General features: G+C 44.0%; 1 long non-coding RNA gene across 1 annotated transcript; it reads right to left on the bottom strand.

The window, feature by feature from the left end:
* Window positions 1-1,811: 1,811 nt before the first annotated feature.
* On the bottom strand, window positions 1,812-5,502 carry LOC139707487 (uncharacterized). Its single transcript, XR_011709048.1, has 3 exons — window positions 5,340-5,502; window positions 3,965-4,108; window positions 1,812-2,173 (listed from the first exon to the last, which is right to left on the bottom strand). It is a non-coding gene; the product is annotated as an uncharacterized lncRNA (long non-coding RNA).
* Between the last annotated feature and the right edge of the window lie 19,133 nt (window positions 5,503-24,635).

Raw genomic sequence — 24,635 nt, 5'->3', positions numbered from 1 at the left:
CAACACACACACACACACACACACACACACACACACACTTAGCTCCAGAGGAAACCCTGCACAAGGAAAGGAAGGAAAACCTAGAAAGTAAGTTAGGCTCCCACTTGCCACGCTGCCTCCATCAACCCCAATTCAGCGGCAGGACCCATCTTCACCCCCTCTGCTGGGGCAAGTCAGCACCTCTTCACGGTGCCCACACCTAGACCTGGGGTCTCAGAATGGCAAGAGTGACGCAGCAGAGGTGGCGAGGCTGTGCCAGCTGCAGAGTCAGGCAAGGATCTCTTTGGGAAGGCTTCTGAAAGGGAGGGGTCAGAAGCCACAGCAGTGACAGAGGAAGAACCCTGGCTGGATGGCACGAGAGCTCTGAGTGTGAAGGCAGCTTGGAAGGTGGCAGGAGAAGTGACAGGGCCACATGTGCCCACAGAGGTAGAGATGACCACCAGGTCAGGCTCATGCAGACCAGTGGCATCTCGAGCTGGACTGAAGATAGAGGAAGCAGGTATCCGCAGGTGTCAGGTGCAGAGTGCAGGTGTCTCCCTAGTGCTGGGTTCTCCTCCCTCCTCCAAATAAGTCATCTTCAAGGCCTGGCATGGCTTGGTCTCTGGGCCAGGCTGTAAACACTGGTGCAGGGCCCCTTTCCTTCCAGATGTTTGTCATCAATATCCTGAGAATACAAGAGAGAGGGTTCTCAGAGTAATTGAAGGACAGAGTGGCCCCAGAGAGACCAGAAGACAATCGACGCCCATTAACATGAATAGCTTAAGCCAGGGATGGTGGAACACATGTGTGGTCCCAAGACTTGGGAAGCTGAGGCAGGAGGATTGCAGGTTCTAGGCCATCCTCAGCAAATTAGTGAGACTATGTCTTGAAATTAAAATAAAATTTAAACCCCTGGGGGATGGGAGGTACTAGGGGTGAACCCAGAAGTGCTTTACCACTGAGTCACATCCCCAGCTTTTTATTTATTTTTTTGAGACAGGATCTCACTATGTTGTTTAGGGCCTCACTAAATTTCTAAGGCTAGCCTCCAACTTGTGATCATCCTGCCTCAGCCTCCCAAGTCACTGGGATTACAGGCTTGTGCCACCAACAAAGAAAATACAAATTATTTTATTTTTTTGCATATTGGGTATTGAACTCAGGGCCTTGTACATACTCAGCAAAAACTCAGCCACTGAGTTACACCCCAACTGTATTAGTCAGGGTTTTCTAGAGGAACACAATCAGCAGGAAGTATAATTATAAAAAGGGACCTATTAGGTGGTCTCTTACAACCAGGAGCTGGATAGTCCACAATGGCCGTGTGCAGGCTGGAGAGCTGGGAGAACCAGTAGCTGCAGTCTAAGAGGCTGAAGCCCCAGAACCAGAGGGATCCACGGTGCTACCCTGGTCTGAGATGTAAGCCTTCTGGAGAATCTCTGTCAGAGTCCACTTGGGAAGAATGAAGAGGCAAGAATCCGATATCCTACCGCAGTAGCCATCAAGAACCCATTCAAGAAGGAGTGAGCTTCATCTGCTGCTGCTGCTTTGTTCTTCCAACTTTTATTCCATCCAAGCCATCATCCTATTGGTTGCTGCTGCCCACACTTAGGGAGGGTCTTCATTTCAGTTGGCTATCCCACATGCCAATCACTCCTAGACACACCCTCATTGACACACTCATAATCCTCTTATTCGCATCTCTCTTTTTTTCCTAAATATTTATCTTTTAGTTGTAGTTGGACACAATACCTTTATTTATTTATTTTATGTGGTGCTGAGGATGGAACTCAGTGCCTTGCACTTGCTAAGTGAGTGCCCTACCGCTGAGCCACAACCCCAGCCCTTCCTTGTCATCTCTTAATCCAATCAAGTCAACAATTCAAATTAACCATGACACCAACCCATAAATTTTCTTAATACTCTCAACACAAAAAGAGGTAAAAAGGAAAGAAAAAATACAGTGGAGATAGCACAGCAGATACCTGGCTTTGTGCGGGCAGCCCAGGGCTGGGTGCCATGAGACCTGGCTGGTCACCACTCACAGCTCTCTCCTTCCGCTTGTCCTTCCGAGAATCCTGTTTTGTCAGCTGTGCATAGACTGCATCATCCTTGGCCCTGGGGTCCTCTGGCAATCCCGCACCTGAGTCATAACAGACTGGAGCTTGATTCTGTGCCAGGGAAACCTCCAACCCTACACACACACACACACACACACACACACACTTCCACTCACACTCACACACTCCAATACACTCTAACACTCACACACTCTCACACACTCACACTCTAACACATACATGCATTCACACTCACACACTCACGTCCACACACGCACTTACACTCATACACAGTCTCACAGTCTCACACATGCACTTACACTCACACAACTTTTACAAACACACTGTCACACACTCACATTCTCACACTCACACTCAGACACTTACACTCACACTCACACACTAACACTCACACACAATCATACTTACACTCTCACACTCACACACACTGTCACACACTCACACATACTCTCACACAGACTACAATCACACATAAACTCTCACACTCTCACACTTACACTCACACACGCACTTACATACACACTCACACTCAAATACGCACTTACACTCATAAACACACACACTCTCACACATGCACTTACACTCACACTCACACACTAACACTCACACACAATCATACTTACACTCTCACACTCACACACACTGTCACACACTCACACATACTCTCACACAGACTACAATCACACATAAACTCTCACACTCTCACACTTACACTCACACACGCACTTACATACACACTCACACTCAAATACGCACTTACACTCATAAACACACACACTCTCACACATGCACTTGCACTCACACAACTGTTACACACACACTGTCACATACTCACATTCTCACACTCACACTCAGACACTTACACTCACACTCACAATCATACTTACACTCACACACTCACACACACTCACACACTCACACATACTCTCACACTACAATCAAACAAAACTCTCACACTCTCACACAGACTCACATTTACACTCACACACGCACTTACATACACACACTCAAACATGCACTTACACTCATAAACACACACTCTCACACATGCACTTACAGTCACACACTCTTACATTCCCACTAACACACTAAAACACACTCACACACACTCATACTTGCACTCTCACACTCTCACACACACTCACAATCACATATTTACTCTCACACTCACACACTCACAACACTGTAATACACACACACTTACACACACTCATTCTAACACGCATCCACAATCTAACACACACACGCACTCACACAGTCACACTCATACATTTACTTATACTCAGACACACACTCTCACATGCACTTACACTCACACACTTTCACACACACACTAACAACACACATTGTCACACACACATTATCACACACTCACAAACACACACACTAACACACACTCACACACTAACACACACTGATACACTCTCACACTCACACACTCACTCTCACACACACTCAATCACACACTCTCACACACACTCATACTTTAACACACATGCACTCACACTCACACACATGCACTTAAACTCACACATGCACTTAAACTCACACACACCCTTACAAACACAGTCACTTTCTCACACACTCTAACACACTCACACACACTCAGAGTTACACTCTCACACACACTCACTCTCACACACTTACACTCAACAGACATGCAATCAAACGCACTTACACTCACACACACATGCACTTACACTCATACACACTCACACACTCACACACACTAACACATACACACACACACACACGCACAGAGCCAGAAACCCAAGGCCATCGAGGCTACACCCCTCATCCCCTCTACAAGGCCACTTCCTGCCATTAAAATGCAGGAGGAAGGAAGTCCAGGATCCAAGGGGAGAGGGGGAGACATCTGGACCAGAAAGGTAAGTGCAACCTGCCTCTCTCCATCTCCATCTCCATCTTCTTCTTCTTCTTCTTCTTCTCTCGTAAGTGCCAAAGGAACAGGAAACCTCCAACTCCCAGGATGAAAAACCCAGCCAGGAAGGCCCCTATGACACCTCTCGTGTGGCCAGCTGTGGGCGCTGCTTTCCAGAGTTAAGAAAACAAGAGAGTTAAGACAGGATATGGTAATAAGAGGAGCTGACACATCCATTGCCAGGGGAGGTGGAGAAGGCGCAGGTGTCAGGGGTCCTGGTGCAGAAGCCGCAGAGGGAGGGCGTGGCAGGTCCACTCAGTCAAGCAGTGGCCCAGGTCCTTCGTGGAGCAGGGGAGATGGGGATGAGCAAGGTGGGGTCTGTGAACAAGTCATCACCAGGAAGAGACAGAAGCTCTCAATCACCAGGGGAAGGAACTCACTGCAGAGAGGTTGACCCATGTCCAAGGTCTCCAGTGAGACCCCCAAGGACATGCACAGTCACCTGTGTGTGGGGAGTGGCAGGAGTTTCACAGATACTCAGTGTGGCGGGGGCGTCCCACAGGGGAGGGACAGCACAGGAGGCAGGGCTAGGTGGGGAGGCCAGGAGGCAGCCGTGAGTCCAGGAGGTTTGGTGGGCCATGTTGAACTTCCTCTGAGACTCCAGGGTGGAGGGGGGGGCACATGACCAGGGGTGGTGACTGCACTGACCAGTCAGGCTCCTCCAGCAGCCCCTAGAGGAAGACTGAGAGAGGACGGGTGCACACGGGTCCCAGGCATTCGGGTTCAGTGAAACACCTACTGGGCGCAAACTGCCCAGAACTGAGCTGGACACCTGGGCTAAGAGGAGAGAAGGATGTGTCCCCTGCCCTCATGGTGTCCCACTCAGGGTGGACTCAGACCCAGAAAGGGATCTTTCCACTCAGGGGGGATGGCCGTGGGCAGCTCCTTAAAGAGGCTGCGTCTTCAGAGCTGGCAGTGGCTTCACACATTAGGGAAGTCAGCAAGCAGCTGTGTCCCTGTGTGGATGAGGCCACCATCGGGGGCACAGGACCTTCTAAGCCCTACATCCTATGGGAACTAGGTGGAGGTCGACCCCAGAGATGACACAGACAAAGGCCACAATCCAATCTGTTTTTCCAAAGATGATTCTGGACACAGGGCAAGGGGACGGGGTGGGACAGGTCCTGGAAAGTGGCCCCTGGCCCAGGGGGAAGGGCATGGAGTTGAGGGATATTTAAAGACAGTCGTGAGCTGGATGCGACCCCACACTTCTGGATTGGAGTGACCAAGGGAAGGCAGTGCTGTTCATAAACACAGCAGCAAAAAAGCCAGGGACCTTCAGGCTCCAGAGCCACCTGAGCCCTTCCTGTGCCCCTCCCTCCTGCAGGTGCACTCACCTGGGCTACAGAGGTCAAGGAGCTGTAAGGTGGCATTTTTCTGGTCCACTGGGTTGCTGAGGACACAGGTGAGGCTGACATTGGGCTGCCTCAGTGGCAGGGTCAGGGCCAGTGTCCAGGGGTTGGGGGGTCCTGTTGCCCCTCTCTGCTCCAGCTCACTGGGGGGGCCCTGTACCACCCAGGTTACATTGAGGACGTCTACAGCCTCTCGGACCCCACACTCCAGAGTGACATTGCACCAGCTGGGTGTGATGGATGCTGATGTGATCTGGATCTGGGCAAGGGGCACAGGATCTGAGGAAGGAGGGGACAAAGGAGAGAGCCTCACACATGCCACACATTGTCCTCCAGTGTCTCACTGACCAGAGGCAGCAGCCCTAGGAGGAAGCTGGGAGCACGTTACAAATAAAGCACAATTTCCCCAGAGCTACATGTTGACAAGTGACAGCAGCCACTTTATTAAGCTCATGTGATCTCACTAGATGAAGCAAGTCTAAACTTTTTTTTTCCCATGAGAAAATGATGCTGAATCCCAGTTTTTAGGGCCAATTATTTCTAGAAGATAGGGGTCTTCTGGAAGGGAAGGAAGCATGGGACAGAAGAGCTTGTCTGGGGCCAGGGTCCTGTGTCCTGGGTCTTCAGCTGAGACAGTGCTTGGGACTGCACAGCCCGACTGGGGCAGGACACCAGGCCAGCTCTGGGAGGACCCAGAAAGCTCAATGTCAAAACAGGAGACATTGAGGGAGATACCATGGCTGCAACAGAGAGCACAACTCTGCAGGCAATTAGAATGTCCCCCTGACTGGGGGAGAAGGGTCTGATCTACAGGCCAGTCTGGAAATCACACAGGACCTGCACCTGCAGTCCACTCTCTGCAGAGGGACTGCCCTAGGCAGAGATGGACTATGGGGACCCTAGAGTTCGCAAAATAGATCTCCTGGGACGTGCAGCAGCATCACTTCTCCTACCCTATCAAGGCTTGCAGAGCAGGATTTGTGGGGTCTGTGGAAGTGAAGCTGGCCTCTCACTGGCCACTCTCTTCAAGCACTGGGGACAGTGAACTAGATACATGTGGATTCCAAACATGGTAGAACAATTGTGTCCCCACTCATGTCCACATCTTTATCTTCTGAATCTGTGAATATGCTAAGTTATGAAAAAAAGAGCTGACCTTTAAATAGGATTATCTGGATAGTCCCAGAGTCATCACAGGGACCCTTAAAAGTGGAAGAAAGTGTCGGGCATGGTGGTGCACACCCGCAATCCCAGCAGCTCAGGAGGCTGAGACAGGAAGATACGAAGATCAAAGCCAGCCTCAGCAACCTGGCATGGTCCTAAGCAACTTTGCAGGACCCTATCTCAAAAATATAGTTTAGTCTTACAAAGAGGAGGAAATGTTATTGCAAAAATGGCCAAATTTCTGTTTTTTCTCCCAAAACACGATGTGATCTTTCTCCCTGGTATAAATCCTCAGCTCTACTGTTTGTGATGAATATCTGACATGTTGGTGCCTGAGGAGAATCCTGAAGCATGTGGTCTCAGAGATTCCTAGACTCAAAGAAGGAGGCTGGCCCTGGGACTAGGTGAGGCTGTCACTTACCATAAACAGTGAGGTGGAAAACTCGTTTAATTTCTCTTCCCGTCTGAAGTATGATCTGGGCCCAGTACTGCCCACTGTCCTGTGATATCAAATTGTTAATCCTCAGGGATGACATACTGGGCACCTGGACCCTCTGCTTGTACTTGTCCTGAAGACCAAACCACTTTGGATCTTCCGTCCCATTCTGGAGTCTCAGCATGTAAATGGCATTTGAATTAGAGGTGACACCCCAGGAGATCTCCTCTATCTTGGGATCTTCTGGCTCCTGGATCACTTGGAACAAGACCGAACCTCCCTGGATTGCTGTCAGATTAGTGTGGGTTCTAAAACCTTTAATCCCAGAACCATGAGCTCCAGAACTCTTGGCTAAAGTGCTGCAGACACCTAGGGCATTGGGAAAGAGAACATGGATATTTCCTCAAGGAGAACAAGTGAAACAGACATTTGCTCCTTAACCAGTTCACCCAGCACCTTCCTTGACCCAGGGAGGCAGCCTTGTCCAGTGAATTGGAACTAATTCTGGGATCAAGTCCTGGTTCTGCTGAAGTTATTTCTGGGTGGGTTACTTCACTGGACTAACCTTCATTTCCTTATCCGTCTTGACATGGTGACATGAACTAAATGAGACTGTGAATTGAAAGCATCTAGCTCAGTAAATGAATTCAGCAAAGTGGCAGGATATAAAATCAACATGCATAAATCAAAGGCATTCCTGTATCAGTGACAAATCCACTGAAATTGAAATGAGGACGACCATTCCATTCACAGTATCCTCAAAAAAATAAATAAATAAAATACTTGGGAATCAACCTAACAAAAGAGGTGAAGGACCTATACAATGAAAACTACAGAACCCTAAAGAGAGAAATAGAAGAAGACCTTAGAAGATGGAAAGATATACCTTGTTCATGGATAGGCAGAACTAACATCATTAAAATGGCCATATTACCAAAAGTACTCTGTAGGTTTCATGCAATGCCAATCAAAATCCCAATGCTATTTCTCACAGAAATATAAAAAGCAATCATGAAATTCATCTGGAAAAATAAAAGACCCAGAATAGCAAAAGTAATTCTAAGCAGGAAGAGTGAAACAGGCAGTATAGCGATACCAGACTTCAAACTATACTACAGAGCAATAGTAACAAAAACAGCACGGTACTGGTACCAAAACAGGTGGGTAGACCAATGGTACAGAATAGAGGACACAGAGACCAATCCACAAAATTACAACTACCTCATATTAGACAAAGGTGATTAAAAACATGCAATGGAGAAAGGATAGCATCTTCAACAAATGGTGCTGGGAGAACTGGAAAGCCATATGCAACAAAATGAAATTGAATCCCTGTCTCTCACCATGCACAAAACTTAACTCAAAATGGATCAAGGAGCTAGGAATCAAACCAGAAACTTTGCATCTAATAAAAGAAAAAGTTGGCCCTAATCTCCATCTCGTGGGGTCGGCCTCCAAATTCCTTATTAGGACACCTATAGCACAAGAGTTAAAATCAAGAGTACACTTGCACATTGCTGGTGGGACTGCAAATTGGTGCAACCAATTTGGAAATCAGTGTGGAGATTCCTCAGAAAGCTGGGAATGGAACCACCATTCAACCCAGCTATTCCCCTTCTAGGACTATTCCCAAAAGACCTAAAAAGAGCATACTACAAGGATACAGCTTCATCAATGTTCATAGCAGCACAATTCACAATAGCTAGACTGTGGAACAAAACTAGATGCCCTTCAATAGATGAATGGATAAAAAAAATGTGGCATATATACACAATGGAATATTACTCAGCACTAAAAAAATAACAAAATCATGGCATTTGCAGGGAAATGGATGGCATTAGAGCAGATTATGCTAAGTGAAGTCAGCCAATCCCGAAAAAAAAATGCCGAATGTCTTCTTTGATATAAGGGGGGCAACTCAAAACAGAGCAGGGAGGAAGAGCATGAGAAGAAGATTACCATCAAACTGGGATGAGAGGTGGGAGGGAATGGAAGAGAGAAGGGGAATTGCACAGAAGATGGAAGGAGACCAGCATTGTTATACAAAAATTCATATAAGAGGATGTGAAGTGAAGTGGAGAAAAAAAAGAGAGAGAGAGAAAGAGAAATGAGTTATGGTATGGGGTAGAGGGAAGGGAGGGGAGGGGAGGGGGATAGGAAAGACAGCAGAATACAACAGACACTGGTATGGCAGTATTATAAACGTGGCGGTATAACCAATGTGATCCTGCAATCTGTACACGTGGGAATAATAAGAATTCATAACCCATTTGAAACACATGTATGAAATATTATATGTCAAAATCAATGTAATGTTTTGAGCAACTAATAAATTTCTGATGTTAAAAAAAAAAAAAAAAAAAAAGAAAGCACCTAGCTCACTGTCTGGCACATGCTGAATGTATAAGTGTAGGAGGCAGCTCCTAAAATGTCACCCAAGGATCCCCATCTGGTGTTCACACTTATGTGTCATCCTCTCCCACAAAGAGTGTGCACCTAGCAAAAATGATGGGATGTCACTTAATACAACCATTTTCAACCAGAGCACGGGTTCCTCCTGGCTCACTCCTGCTCCCTGTCCTCGGCCTCTCTCCTGCTCACTCTGATGAGGCCAGCTGCCATACTGACAGCTGCCCCGTGGAGACGCCCACGTGGCAAGGTCCTGAGGGCAGCCCTGGCCAATAGCTAGTGAGGAACTGAGCTTCCAGGCAGCCATCACAGGGAACTGCATCCTGTCCACAGTCCCACTGTGATGAGCTCCAAGCAGAAGCTTCCCAGTGGAACCTTGAGATGATGGCACCCCAGAAAACACCTGGATCTGTTTCTGCAAGACCCTGGGCCAGAAGACCCCGCTGTAGAGCAGTGCTGACCCCAGACCCCATGAGGGAGAACTCATGATGTTGCTTTTGGGCAACCAGTCATGGGGCAGCAGGTTGCTCCACAGATTAAAACATTCCTGAAGGTGCTTCCCCTTCCCCTTCTTCTAGAAAGTGAGTCACTCAAGATAGTGTTGGTCGTGCTGTGGAATCAGTTATAAATCTCTGGGACTTAGGACAGGGAAATTCACATCTCATTCGTAGGACATTAAGAGACAATGAGGGCGGGGTTACGCATGAGTGTGGGTCCACCACCTTAAAGCTGAGCCTGAGGAGTCCACCGCATCCTCTCAGCCTCCTAAGGTCCCACACAGGGAAGGGGGTCAGAGAGTCACACCTGTTTTTTCCCTGCAGCAGTTCAAGGGTGACCAATGTATTTCATGTTTTGAGACCAGGTGATGATAGACTGAAAATGTGGAGGAGCAAGTGGAACAGTTGGTGAATACACATTCGAGTCACCAAGAAAGAACTTTCTTGAACTGCCCCTGGAGTCCCCGTCAGTATTCCTTAGTGGCTGTCCCCCTGCACAGCCCTGGACAGTAGGCCTCCTTGAGCCCTTTCTCTCCCATCAGGCATAGCCCCAGGGAACCTGGGGACCCTCTCTTCTTCCTGGAGACCAGGTAGGATTTAACCACCAGGGGAAATCGCAACCCAACCATCTTGTCCTTGAGGATGGACAATTCCTCCTTTCAGAAGCCCAGGCTCCACTGGGGTATGCCACACCCAGTACACAACCCAAATTTGCAGATTTCTCCTTGTGTCACGTCTCTCACTTGTGAGTATCTGTAACATGCCCCAGTGTACAAACGCCACATTTCCTTTTTCCAAGGAAACATCCATTCACGGGCACTTGGGCTGCTTCTACATCTTAGCTGTTGGGAACAGCGTCTCAGTGAACATGCCAGCTTCAATGTTTGGCCCAGAAGTGGGGAGCTGGATAATATAAGAGTTTTGGTTTTAGTTTTGGAGGACCTTCCATTTCTTCAAAATAGCGACACTAATTTACATTCCCACCAACAGAGTCTGAGGGTTCATTTTCTGCCTATCTTTGCCAGTGCTTATGAACATCCATCATCCTAATAACAGCCAAGCTAAAGATGTGACTGATATCTCCTTGTTTAAAATTCTCATTTCCCTGATGATCAAAAATGTTGGCTATTCGTTTTTATAGATCCATTGGCTATTCATTTCTCTTCTTTGAGAAGTATCTGTTCAAAACTTTAAATCAAGTTACCTGTTTCCTTCTATCGAGTTACTTAGTTCTTTATACATTAGGGCCATTGGCCCCATATCAGATGTGTGCTTTGCAAATATTCTCTCCCAAGACATGGGCTGTCTCTTCACTCTGTGGTTTCCCTTGCTGTGCAGAAAGTTTTTAATTTGATGCAATTCGGTCAATTTTTGCTTTTGGTGTCTGTGCTTTGGGAATTCTATTCAAGACATTACCACCCAAGCTCATGGAAGTTTTCCTTTATGCTTTCTTCTAGAGGTGTTAGAGTTGCAAACCTTATGATTAAGTCTTTTATCCATTTTGAGTTGTTTTTTCTCTTTTTAAAATTTTTATTCTAATATGTTATGTATATGAGAGCAGAATGCAATTCAATTTATATTACACATATAGAGCACAATTTTTCATGTCTCTGGTTGTACACAAAGTAGAGTCACACCATTCGCATCTTCATCCATGTTCTTAGGGTAATGATGTCCATCTCATTCCACCATCTTTCCTACCCCCATGTCCCCTCCCTCCCCTTTGCCCTGTCTAAAGTTCCTCTATTCCTCCCATATTCCCATATGCATTTACTGAAGACAATGTCCTTTCCCCATTGTATATTCTTAGCACATTTGTCAAACATCACATCAACTGACTGTAAACACTGGGTTTATTTATGGAATTTCTTCTTTTTCCATTGGTTAATGGGTCTTTTTGTGTGCCAGAACCCTGCTGTTTCATTTATAGTAATATTGTATTTTCAAATCAGGGAATGAGATTCAGTTTTATTCTTTTTGCTTTTGGTATTTGGGGTCTTTTCTGATTCCATACAAATTTTTTGGAGAATTTTTTTTTCTGTGAAAAATCTCACTGGAATTTTGTAAGAATTCCATTAAATCTATTACAGTTTAATTTTACCCAGGGGCCAAAATGTTATTTCATGAAGTGAAAGGTATCAAAATATTTTTTTTTAGTACTTATTGGTTTCATATCTTGCTTAAAAGGATAGACCTCCCTTCAAAAGTATGTTTCTCATTTTTACTAGTTTTCTCCAAGTTCTTTTTGTGGTGTCAACATTTATGGTTAGGTTTCAATCAACCAAAATTAAGTTGGTTTCAGCTAGGTCCCACAGCTGGATGGTATAAAGAGTGGTTACAAGGTTGGACTTCACCTCAGTGAAGTCAGAGTTAATCTAGGTCCCCCATCTTCTGGCTGTGTGAACTTGAACAGTTACTTAACCTCTCTGTCTGCAGTTTTCTCATCTGTGAAATGGGAGTGATGGTGCTTACTTCATTGAATTCTTCTTTAGATTTAAGCAGAAAGAGCTTTGGGCACAGTATTCAATAACTGTGCTGTTCCCATTCGCTGCTGTTGTTATCACGATGAGCATTACTGGCCCAGCACCCTCGGGTCAAAAGCACACATTCCCAGTTCCAGGCTGGTGTCCCTTCCTCCTATTCAGCTGCCCCTCTTGGGAGTCTCCTCCTGAGTACAGGGATGGGATGCAGGAGTCAGACATCCTGTGGCTTCAATCTCCTTGGTGCCTGTAGGTGTCAAGGTCTAGCCAGGGCGTTCCTGTTTATAAAAGTCGAGTTTAAAAGGAAATTCACTGTGATGCAGACACCATTACCAAGCCCCACAGGACCCCTGTGCATCCAGGATTCAGGTGGGAAGGTGGAGGGGAGGACTTTTTATACCAGGCTTGAATGAAGTTTTTAAATTTTATATTATTAATGCTGGTTGCCCATCTTCCCATTCTTGAGTTATTCTATAATACAAAAGTATCATATGTTACATTGAAAACAAGTATCCAAGTTGTGGAGTTTTCAAATGAAAGCAAATTGTGCCCCATCCCAAGGTAAGCACTGGAAATGACATGTGCCCAGAGACACTCCAGCCCTGTGAGCCTGGGCATCTATTCATAAATGTCTCTCAACCTTCCCACTTGCCTGAGGTGCCCTTCATTCTTCTTTTGAAGGGGTTGTAACATCCCATGGTCCCCTCTTTAATTAATGAGCAAAATAGAAATATTCTTTAGCACTGTGGTCATCCAGCCTAATCAGAGTTTAACACATTGAAATATGTAATTCTGGGTGTGAAAATGGGCCATACACCACAACCTCCTTGTTTCTAAAAACTGTTTGCAAGTTGCTTTTTCAGGATGCAGCTGCAGACCTAGAGAGCTGAGAGGAACCAAAAGTCTCCAAGGACAAGAAGCTGAGGAACCAGAAGTGGGTCTTGTGGACCTGGGTTAGAAGCCAGTGTGCACTTCTGTTCAACATAGTTCTCGAAACACTGGCCAGAGCAATTAGACAGACGAAAGAAATTAAAGGCATAAAAATAGGAAAAGAAGAACTTAAATTATCACTATTTGCAGATGATATGATTCTATACCTAGCAGACCCAAAAGGCTCTACAAAGAAACTATTAGAGCTAATAAATGAATTCAGCAAAGTGGCAGGATATAAAATCAACACGCATAAATCAAAGGCATTCCTGTATATCAGCGACAAATCCTCTGAAATGGAAATGAAGACAACCACTCCATTCACAATATCTTCAAAAAAAAATAAAATACTTGGGAATCAACCTAACAAAAGAGGTGAAAGACTTATACAATGAAAACTACAGAACCCTAAAGAGAGAAATAGAAGAAGATCTTAGAAGATGGAAAAATATACCCTGTTCATGGATAGGCAGAACTAACATCATCAAAATGGCGATATTACCAAAAGTTCTCTATAGGTTTAATGCAATGCCAATCAAAATCCCAACGGCATTTCTTGTAGAAATAGAGAAAGCAATCATGAAATTCATATGGAAAAATAAAAGACCCAGAATAGCAAAAACAATGCTAAGCAGGAAGTGTGAATCAGGCGGTATAGCGATACCAGACTTCAAACTATACTACAGAGCAATAGTAACAAAAACAGCATGGTACGGGTACCAAAACAGGCGGGTGGACCAATGGTACAGAATAGAGGACACAGAAACCAATCCACAAAACTACAACTATCTTATATTTGATAAAGGGGCTAAAAGCATGCAATGGAGGAAGGATAGCATCTTCAACAAATGGTGCTGGGAAAACTGGAAATCCATATGCAACAAAATGAAACTGAATCCCTTTCTCTCGCCATGCACAAAAGTGAATTCAAAATGGATCAAGGAGCTTGATATCAAATCAGAGACACGCCGTCTGATAGAAGAAAAAGTTGGCTACGATCTACATTCGGTGGGGTCGGGCTCCAAATTCCTCAATAGGACACCCATAGCACAAAAGTTAATAACTAGAATCAACAAATGGGACTTACTCAAACTAAAAAGTTTTTTCTCAGCTAAAGAAACAATAAGAGAGGTAAATAGGGAGCCTACATCCTGGGAACAAATCTTTACTCCTCACACTTCAGATAGAGCCCTAATATCCAGAGTATACAAAGAACTCCAAAATTAGACAATAAGATAACAAACAACCCAGTCAACAAATGGGCCAAGGACCTGAACAGACACTTCTCAGAGGAGGACATACAATCAATCAACAAGTACATGAAAAAATGCTCACCATCTCTAGCTGTCAGAGAAATGCAAATCAAAACCACCCTAAGATACCATCTCACTCCAGTAAGATTGGCAGCCATTATGAAGTCAAACAACAACAAGTGCTGGCGAGGATGTGGGGAAAAGGGTACACTTGTACATTGCTGGTGGGACTGCAGATTGGTGCAGCCAATTTGGAAAGCAGTATGGAGATTTCTTGGAAAGCTGGGAATGGAGCCACCATTTGACCCAGCTATTCCCCTTCTTGGTCTATTCCCTAAAGACCTAAAAAGAGCATGCTACAGGGACACTGCTACATCGATGTTCATAGCAGCACAATTCACAATAGCAAGACTGTGGAACCAACCTAGATGCCCTTCAATAGACGAATGGATAAAAAAAATGTGGCATTTATACACAATGGAGTATTACTCTGCATTAAAAAATGACAAAATCATAGAATTTGCAGGGAAATGGATGGCACTAGAGCAGATTATGCTAAGTGAAGCTAGCCAATCCCTAAAAAACAAATGCCAAATGTCTTCTTTGATATAAGGAGAGTAACTAAGAACAGAGTAGGGACGAAGAGCATGAGAAGAAGATTAACATTAAACAGAGATGAGAGGTGGGGGGGAAAGGGAGAGAAAAGGGAAATTGCATGGAAATGGAAGGAGATCCTCAGGGTTATACAAAAGAACATACAAGAGGAAATGAGGGGAAAGGGAAAAATAATACAAGGGGGAGAAATGAAGGACAGTAGAGCGGGTAGAGAGAGAAGAGGGGAGGGGAGGGGAGGGGGGATAGTAGAGGATAGGAAAGGTAGCAGAACACGACAGTCACTAGTATGGCAATATGTAAATCAATGGATGTGTAATTGATGTGATTCTGCAATCTGTATATGGGCTAAAAATGGGAGTTCATAACCCACTTGAAGCAAAGTGTGAAAGATGATATATCAAGAACTATGTAATGTCTTGAACAACCAACAACAAAAAATAAAAAATAAAAAAAAAGAAGCCAGGGTGCAGCCACAGCTGCAGGAGGGAGCATGGGATCAGAGAGACCAGTGCACTCACAAAGTACCCAGAGGTTCCACCAGGCCCAGGGCACCTGGTGTGGACCATGCCACCAAGATTCCGGATTCTGGCCACCTGGCCTTCTGTTTCTCATCCCTGCCTTAAGTCCCTTCCTGCTCCCTGGGGAGACAGAGTATGCCTCCTCTCTCCTTGTCAGGGGAGCGACTGTGAAGTTCTTTCTTCTTGCAAAACCTGGTGCCCTGTTGGTTTCTCTGTGCATGGACAGCAGGCGCTTGCTGGGTGTCAGTACAGTGGTGGTCAGTACATTTAAGTGCTCTGTTTAATACAGTACCCAGAGAAACAGCCTGCTATCCCATGGGGAAACAGCGCAATTGGGTGCTCTGACAGCCTGTATTTTAGAGCATCCTCAGGGATTTGATGAGGTCATTGTGGTCACCACAGTGTTTGTGTCCCCCTGCCAGCATTGTAAGAGGGTCCTTAAGGGAAGCTAGTGTTTTGTGCTGAACAGGAACTTCAAGGTCTGGCAGAGGCTTTCATCAGCTGGTCTAAAGACCACAGCTGCAACATGGCCTCCTGGGAAAGGTTTGCAGACCACATCTGCACAGAAGTGCCTTTAACCCTTAAACAACCTGGTCTGGGTGCCAAACGCAGACTGCCTTAAGATCTGATGATAACACTGGCATCTGCCATTAAAACTCACTTCTAAAGTGGCATGTACTACAAGGGAAAATACAAAAGATAGGAGACTAAATCTGATGATTCAAAGACACTGCTGATTCTTGCGTATAACTTTTGTTTGTTGGATTGTTGTGAGATTTGAGAGAATATTTTGTTAGGACTGATGTTCTCCAAATTAAGGTTGTACATGGGTTTTAAACAATGGAAGTTGCAAAACTTGTTGGAAATTCATTGGTATTATATAAATTATCTGACTGGACTTATTATCCACTAAAAATATGGTGAGATTTATATACTACTCCCCACAGTGGGAAGTAACCTTAATCATATTTTCTAAAAGGACAATTGGGACAGCTACTTAAAGGATAATATTCTGAGATATTATGACCTCTCAAGAAGAGATTGAGGGCTCCTTATAATTTAAACTAATTATATTATGATTTATACCAATCTTTCAAATAAAGAAAATGGGGAAAACAGGACCCTACAGACACATATTAGATCTTACCAAATATTTTAAAATTTTTTCTTAATTGTAATATTGAGAGCTTTACTGTTACTGAACATGATTCAGTACATTAAATCAGATTTCCAAAGATAGAGTTGAAACTTGTCATCATGAAAATGACTGAAAAACCTGACACAGGAAGTAAATCTCCCAACTGCAGAGTTTACAACCATGCAGCTCCACCAGCGTGTCAGGTAAGTAAAAGCCATGAACAAACTTCTATGGACCCATTTCTCAGGTCCACTTTTAACGTGCATTGCAGGGGACTGGAAAGTCCATCAATGAAACTAGATTAACTGTACTGACTATAATGGTCAGTTAGACCTATATGTTGATCCTATGATAAACAGGCTGTCTGGGAGTATCTTTTGAGAAAAAGACCACATATAAGAAACTTAAACCAGCCAATCATGCTGGTCCTTAGAGATGAAGACTATATTGACCTATCTGGACAATTGTCAGAAAGATTATTAAAATAGATTTTTCCTATACAGGTCAGTTATTTATTAAAATATCTACCAATATATTGTTGCCCTAATCATTCTACAGTAGAAATTGACACCTTTGCTAAGAGGATAGATTATGCAAATGTCTTGGCAGTGCAACATAAGGTGTCTAGAGATATTGGGTATATTTTAGACTGGCTCCCAGAGTTGACAACCATGATTGTGCAAGGATGCCATAATCCCTGGAGGTTTATTGGTAATAATACCCTCACCCTCAGAGAGATGGCACCCAAAAGGATGTTTTCATGTTTGACTTCTACCTTCAAAATATTTATATTACTGACAGACCTAATAGACTCCTTAAATGTGAGAATTAAGAAAAAGGAAGATGAATATCCTGTAGCCTGTAAGAATACAACTTATCTTACTCTATCACAGGTTATTGCCAGCTAATATTTCAGAGCTATAATATGCTGTAGTTAATGTTCAGGCTTTGAAACACGTGCATGTCAATTAACCAGACCTAGGCAAGCTTAAATTATTTCCAAGATCCTTCATACTCAGATAAGTGATAATGAAAGAATTGAAACTAAATTAAAATACTCTACAAGTGACTGTCATCAATGTTGTGAATGAGCTCTCTGCTCTATGGTTTGTAAAGGCTTAAATGCCATGCTAAATAAAAATGTTTATGTTACAATGGCCAAACACAATGTTTCTCATGCAATTTGGAAAAGATAAAGAATCTCCTGATGAGTGTTTGGCAGAATAATAATAATAACCTGGAACTTCCAGGTTGATTATGTTATTAAGATAATATGTTTTCTATTAATCCTTTTTGCGTTTCAATAGTAGATCATGATGACTTCGGATCGAGATTCCAGTGTCTGGAAGATATAATTCCCCAATTGCCCTTTTTAAAAATATTAAGAAAGGGGAACTATATCGGGAGCTGCCACATAGGAACCGAGTGCCCCTTAGCCTTGAGTGATGAAAGTGTGGAGATGTGGCGAGCCAGCCATGGGCTGTGTGTGTGTGTGAACTGTGGGCACTAAGCGCACAAAGTGGACTGAACTGACATTGCCCCTCTGTTTTGGTGGGCCTTGCTCTGATCTTTTTGCTCACTCTGCCATGATCCCCACACAGGTCATGAGATGAGCATGGCCTCCATGGATGTTGGTCAACCTACTGACAGCAGACATCATGAAGCTAGACTCCACCCCCTGAAACCTGACCTCTTGCCTCATTTGAATGGCTTCTTCCCAATAAAAGTGTTCAGCATTCTCTCTCTCTCTCTCCCAGGACCCCTAAGGTCAGAGAAGCCAAAGAAAAAGGTATTTCTCTGTCTCTGTGTGGTGATTTCATGTAGCCCAGTTCAACAGGAGTGATCCTGAGTGTTTGGTCAAGGAACACAACAGAATAGTACAAGAAAAATGAACTAAACTATGCCATATGCATGTATGAATGAATATACCACAATGAACCCCACTTTAATGTATGATTATAATACATTCATACATTGAAATAGGAGACCAGAACAGTAGAGAAAGTTGGAAGAGGGGGAGGGAGAAGAAAAAGAGGAAGTACTAGGGAATTATCTGGAACAAATCATGTTATGTACATGATTTTACAATGAATCCCACTAATAAGTACAATTAGAAAAAGCTAATGTCAACATTTTTAAAGCTGTCACCAAAATTCAATTCAGTAGGTCATGTTATGTTTGTTAGCTGTTGATTTCCTTCTACATACAAACATTCTATTATGTCATAAATGTGATATGTGGCCCATAGTTACCATCAGTGTATTTTTTTTAAGTTTCTGTTTTTCAGAATATACTTTTCAGCCCTCTGTTGAACCTCCCATCCTCTCTCACCTGGCATATTTTCCTGCACAATTTTACCTACTCCTGAAACCTGTGTTACCCTCCATTGTTTCCTTCCACATGTTCAGTGTAACCATAGCCACGTGGTACATAGACACCCTCAGTTTAACAGGCAGCTTGTCCTTTTGGTTGTTGAATAAATATTTGGTTTTTGCTTTTTTTTTTTTTTTTAGTTGTAGGTGGACACAATAACCTCTATTTTATTTTTATCTGGTGCTGAGGATCAAACCCTGTGCCTCACACATGCTAGGCAAGTGGTTTACTGCTGAGCCCCAGCCCCAGCCCCACCCTGCTGTTTGTCCTTTTATAAAATAAGAACTTCATGTTGCTCGGTTCCCTGGATCTTGCTGAGGAGGATCCAGGCATCTTCCTCATGGAAACTGGACATTCTTCCCAGAACACTGGTGCACTGTTTCCTTAGCCTCCATGACATCCCATGCATGGGAGCCCCAGATACTGCTCAGTTTGCTCAATCTTTCCTCAAATGATGGCACCTCCTGTTTTTCCAGGGTTTTTCCAGGAACAGTGATGAGATAAGCAAGATTCCATCTGAGGTTGCTGGCATCAAGGTACATTTCAGCAAAGGAGCGCAGACCAGAGGAGCTTCCTCCAACTCAGACACCAGGGTTCTGGTTGGGGCCCTCACAGAAGAGCTGCAGAGGCCCTGAGGACCCTGGGGGCCCAGGCTGGGGTGCTGCCTCCTCACCCTGTGCCCCAGGAACATGGTCTTGGTCTGTCTCCATCCCGCTCCCCAGGCAGCTCCAGCCTCTCCCTGCTGCTGCAGCCCAGGTGGCCTCAGCTCCCTGCCTATGGTCCCTCATGCAGCCAGGGCTGCCCAAGCCCAGGGTCCCAGTTCCTCACCACAAAAAGCCATTTTGCTTTTTCCGTTCATCCTGGGCTCTACCAACACTGCACTGGTGAATTATAACAGTGCGGCTTTCTCTTTTTGTTTCCCAAAGGTATCAGAGCCCAACAGCCCCCCAGGACTGAAGGGTCCCAGCTGTCCCACATCCCCAATTTCCCTCCCTTCCAGGAAATCCAGATACTCACAGAGAAGGCTAATGACTCCCAGGAGCCTGGTGGTCCAGCAGAGGTGGGGGACTTGTGAGCACTGTCCCATCCTGGCTTCCTGCCGGCCACTTCAGCTGCAGAGGAAACAAAAGAAAGGGGAATCCATCAAGAGGAGGAGCTTCTCTACTCTGAGGGCAGAGTTACAGGCCAATGTTAGAAAGCCCACCAGAGTTCACAGAGGCAACCTCACTCACTCTAGGAAATTTCAGAATAAATGTACTTATGATGGGAGACTGGATGGACATCTGGTTTTTGACATCTGTTGGTAAGCCCCCTCCTACAGGCAGAGCCAGCTTGTCTCAGGTAACTACACCTGCCCACACCCACTGAGTGAACACCTCTGCCCAGGCAGCCCTGATCCCAATGCCAGCCTGTGGCCAGCACAGAATCTCCCTCTTACAAGCAAGCCTGAGCTAAGCCCTCCTGAGTTTCATGGTTTTCCTTTGCACTTATCCCATTCTATAATGCATTTATTGTCTGATAGTCCAAGAACTTCAACTGTCAGTTGCCTACAGGAGTAACTGTGGTCAAAAAAACACCAAACTGTAATGGAGAGTGGTAACCACCAATATTTGCACCCAGCTTTGACGGAGAGGCCTCGTGGCTTCTGAGCTCTTGTTGGTGCTCAGGAAAAGACAAGCTGTTTCTTCTGTTCTGCAGGCCTCTGGAACTGTTTAGATTGTGGGGTGGGGGCAGGGTTAGGGGATTGGATCCTACAGAGGGCAGCAGGATAATGGCTGGAAACTAAGGGCCCAATGGTCAGTCAATAGATATTCCAGCTGACAGGTGCCAGGGACTTTTCTGAACACCACGTCTCACATTTTCAACGTGCCAGCCATCCTACCCTAAGGTGTGATGTAGTATCCAAAGACACAGAGAGCCCCAGGTTCAATCCCCAGCACCACAAGACAAAAAGCAACAAAAAAGGAGCCTGCACAACAGTGTGTTTGCCACCAAGAGCCAAATAGAAGAAAAACAAAGATCAGGCACAAGGAGTGCTGATGAACCAGCCTAATTCCATGTTAAGATTGGGAGCCATCTCATCACAAAGTCATGAAAGTTTATTTCTGTTTCACTGTAAGATACCAAGACTTCTATTTGGCTTTAAAAAGGAAACAATACAGTAAAGTCGCGGCATTGATTCTACAATTCTGGTTCCCCTTTTGTGAGAGCATCTGGTCCCCTCATGGGGACATCTTGGGGCCACTGGTGTAGGTGTCATGGTTAAATGGGAGTTAGGAACTTGGGGAGACTTTCCCCCTATCTGGTCTCTGTGTTTAAAAATTTTCTCTCTGTCAGGCATACTTTGGAGATCCTCTCTGTCATTGTGTTTTTGCTTTGTATCTCTTTCTGGCCCTTTAAGACATGGGCAATATGTGTTGGTCTTATAGGTTGTTTTTTTGGGAATGATCTTGGCTGAATGGATCACCAATAGTTGTAAATGTGTCTAAAAAAGATGGTGTTTTACTGTAACAGTTTGTTTTTTCAAATGGTTTTCTGAAGTATTGTACAATCTTGCAGTTGGAAGTTGATCTGTCAGAGATAACATAATTAATAAGGAGTCTTAACAGTCAAAAACTAAGTTGGATGCACAATATGCTGCCTCTAATGTGTGAGCTCAGCAGGACTCTCAGGAGGATTCTCTCTTACCCCCAACATCCAGTCCCCCCTGAGTGTTCCCCTTCCTTTGCCCAACCAGAAACTCTAGCAATTCCCATTGTAGGACTAAAAGACATGAGGTATTTAGTAAGAAAAACATCCAGGTTCTCTCTGTTCACATAGTTAACCTTCACAAGCCAGTTTAAAATCTCCCATTACTTTTCCTGTGCTCAGATGTACTCAGTGTATTTTTATATTGAGATATTTCAGAACTTATAGCCTCAAATGCCCCTGGTATGCTTCTCCTCCTTCTCTGTAGGGAACCAAGAGGTCAGTTTCCCCTTGAATACAAGCACCAGCTTTTCTGTTCTCACCTCTTACTTTAGACCTCTTAGAAATATCTGAACAGTGTGTTACCAAAAGGCTTATTCCCCTTGAATAATGAACAGGTTTTGGAGCAAAATTTAACCAGTTTGTCACTTGAGAGAGAAGGAAAAACCCTAGGTATGGTCACACAAGGAAATGGACCAGCTCAATAGTCAGTGGCTTATCTCATTAAGAAAACTTAACATCGCTTTGTTCTTAAACACTATAAGAACTACGGTGTGATAATTTTCATCTAAACCTATCTGATTACCAACTAAAATGGTTAAAACAAGTGTCTTAGGCATGAGGTTTTTGCTCAAACCAGCAGTTTTTCCCAGCTCCTTGTAGACCTCAGGCAGGACTTACACTGAAATGCAAATGGCAGAAGCCTGCAAGCTCAGTTGGAGACTGAGACCTGCCCACCCCACAAAAAAGATAAAAGCTTCTTTTACCTGAACTCATATTAGACTAAACCCAAAAGTAAATTGTATGGTACTTGACTAAAATGGTTACCAGCCATGTCGTTTTTTCTAGAACCCTTGTTTTTTCTTAAATTTCACATTTTTTGAGCTCATCATTTTGGTCCTATGCACCTAGTTTAATTTTTCCCTGATCAATCCTATTTTTATTCAATTATGAAGTTTTTAAACATCTGCCACATTGCAATGGAGATTCATCTGTGAAAAGCTACAAGGCCTTTACTTTTATATGTGTGCACATTGTGTGTTGTGTTGTCTGTCCATATGTGTGTGGATCCATATGTCATGTACTCTCAAGTTGCCCCAAGAGTGACTCCATGGAAGCTCAGCTTAGTCTTAACAATATATAGAAACAACAGTTTGACCTGCTTCATTTTCAACATCTACCAAAAATAGTTAAAACCAAAACACAGCCATTCCTGGGCATTTAAAAGATAAATAGTAATAGTTAAGTGTAACTTACTTAAGATATACACTTATGTTAGTCCCCCCCCCCCCAAAAAAAAAAAGAAAAAATAAGTAGACTGGAACCTACAAAAAGAGATTCTTAGAAGGAATGCCTAATAACTCTCAAGTGAAATGGCCGAGTCAGAAGTTTTAGTCAGTTTAAGGCCTACAGATCTTCCTAACCTCCTACACAGGTAGGATAAATATTTGCTAACATGATTATATAGCCCTAAATAACCGAAATAAAGGGATCTCTAGTAGACACAGAGGTCATACCAGTAGAAAGATTTTACAAGATCAGATGACATGAAGTAACTTAACTACAGTTCATGGACATGAACATCTATAACATTAAAAGATAAATGTTTTGTTTATATTCCTGATAACTCTGAAGATGTTAAAGATTTACATTCCCAAATAAAGTTCTGGTTCACTCTGGCCTTATTATGGGGAAAACTTCTCAGCCCTCACACCTCTGGGTGAGAAAATATTGACTTCTGTCATCCTTATGATATTCATTGACATGTTCCAGACACTGCAATGTTTGTTCAGTACTCATGATTTTTGTTTCTCTGTCTTAGAAGCACCCTTACCCAGATGATTTTACAACCTATTCTTCACCAACCAGACTTCAATATGACCTGACTTCTAAAAGAAAACTCCAAAGCTGCTTGCGCCACCTCACATCACCCCCTCTCAGTTCTGAAGCCACCAGAGCAGTTATCAGCCCTCTTCTGTAAAGCTAGGGCTGATCATGGTGACCACCACATGTAATCCCAGCTACTCAGGCAGCTGAGGTAGGAGGTTAGTAAGTTCAAGGCCAACCATAAAAAAGTGGGTTGGGATGCACTTCAGCAGTAGAGTGCCCCTGGATTCAATCGCTAGTTTTATATATATATATATATATATATATATATATATATATATATATATACAAGAAAAACAAAAGCCTGGAGAACAAGATGTCCATAGAGGCCTTGACATTTTTTTCTTTTTCTTTTTTATTAGAGCTTTAGAGTTATACATTGTAGTTGAGTTGATCCCAACAAATTCACACATGCATGGAGATTGATTTCAGTTCATGACCCTCCCTTCTCCCCCATCCTCTCTCCCCTCTCCCACTCTCCTTCCTCTGCCCTACTCGACTTCCTTTTGCTCATCTATTAATTCATATTCGATTGGCTCTTTGTGTTACCCTATTCTTCTCTCCCTCTTCCCTTGGTTTTAGTCTATCTTCCTCATATGAGAGAACACATTTGACCTTTGAGTTTCTGAGTTGGCTTATTTCACTTAACATGATGTTCTCCATTTCCATCCATTTACCAGCAAAATGCCATCATTTCATTCTTTTTTATGGCTGATTAGAATTCCAGCATATGTATACACCACAATTTCTTAATCCACTCATCTAATGACAGGCATCTAGGTTGATTACAACATTTAGCTGTTGTGAACTGTGCTGATAGAAACACTGAGGTGGCTGTATCGCTATAGTATGCTGAATTTAGATCTCTTGGAAGATCTACCAAGGAGTGGGAT

This window comes from Marmota flaviventris, chromosome 10 (assembly GCF_047511675.1).
Source record: "Marmota flaviventris isolate mMarFla1 chromosome 10, mMarFla1.hap1, whole genome shotgun sequence".
NCBI classification, from domain to species: domain Eukaryota; kingdom Metazoa; phylum Chordata; class Mammalia; order Rodentia; family Sciuridae; genus Marmota; species Marmota flaviventris.
Note: the sequence above shows the minus strand (reverse complement) of the source record. Positions and strands in the feature narration are given on the sequence as shown.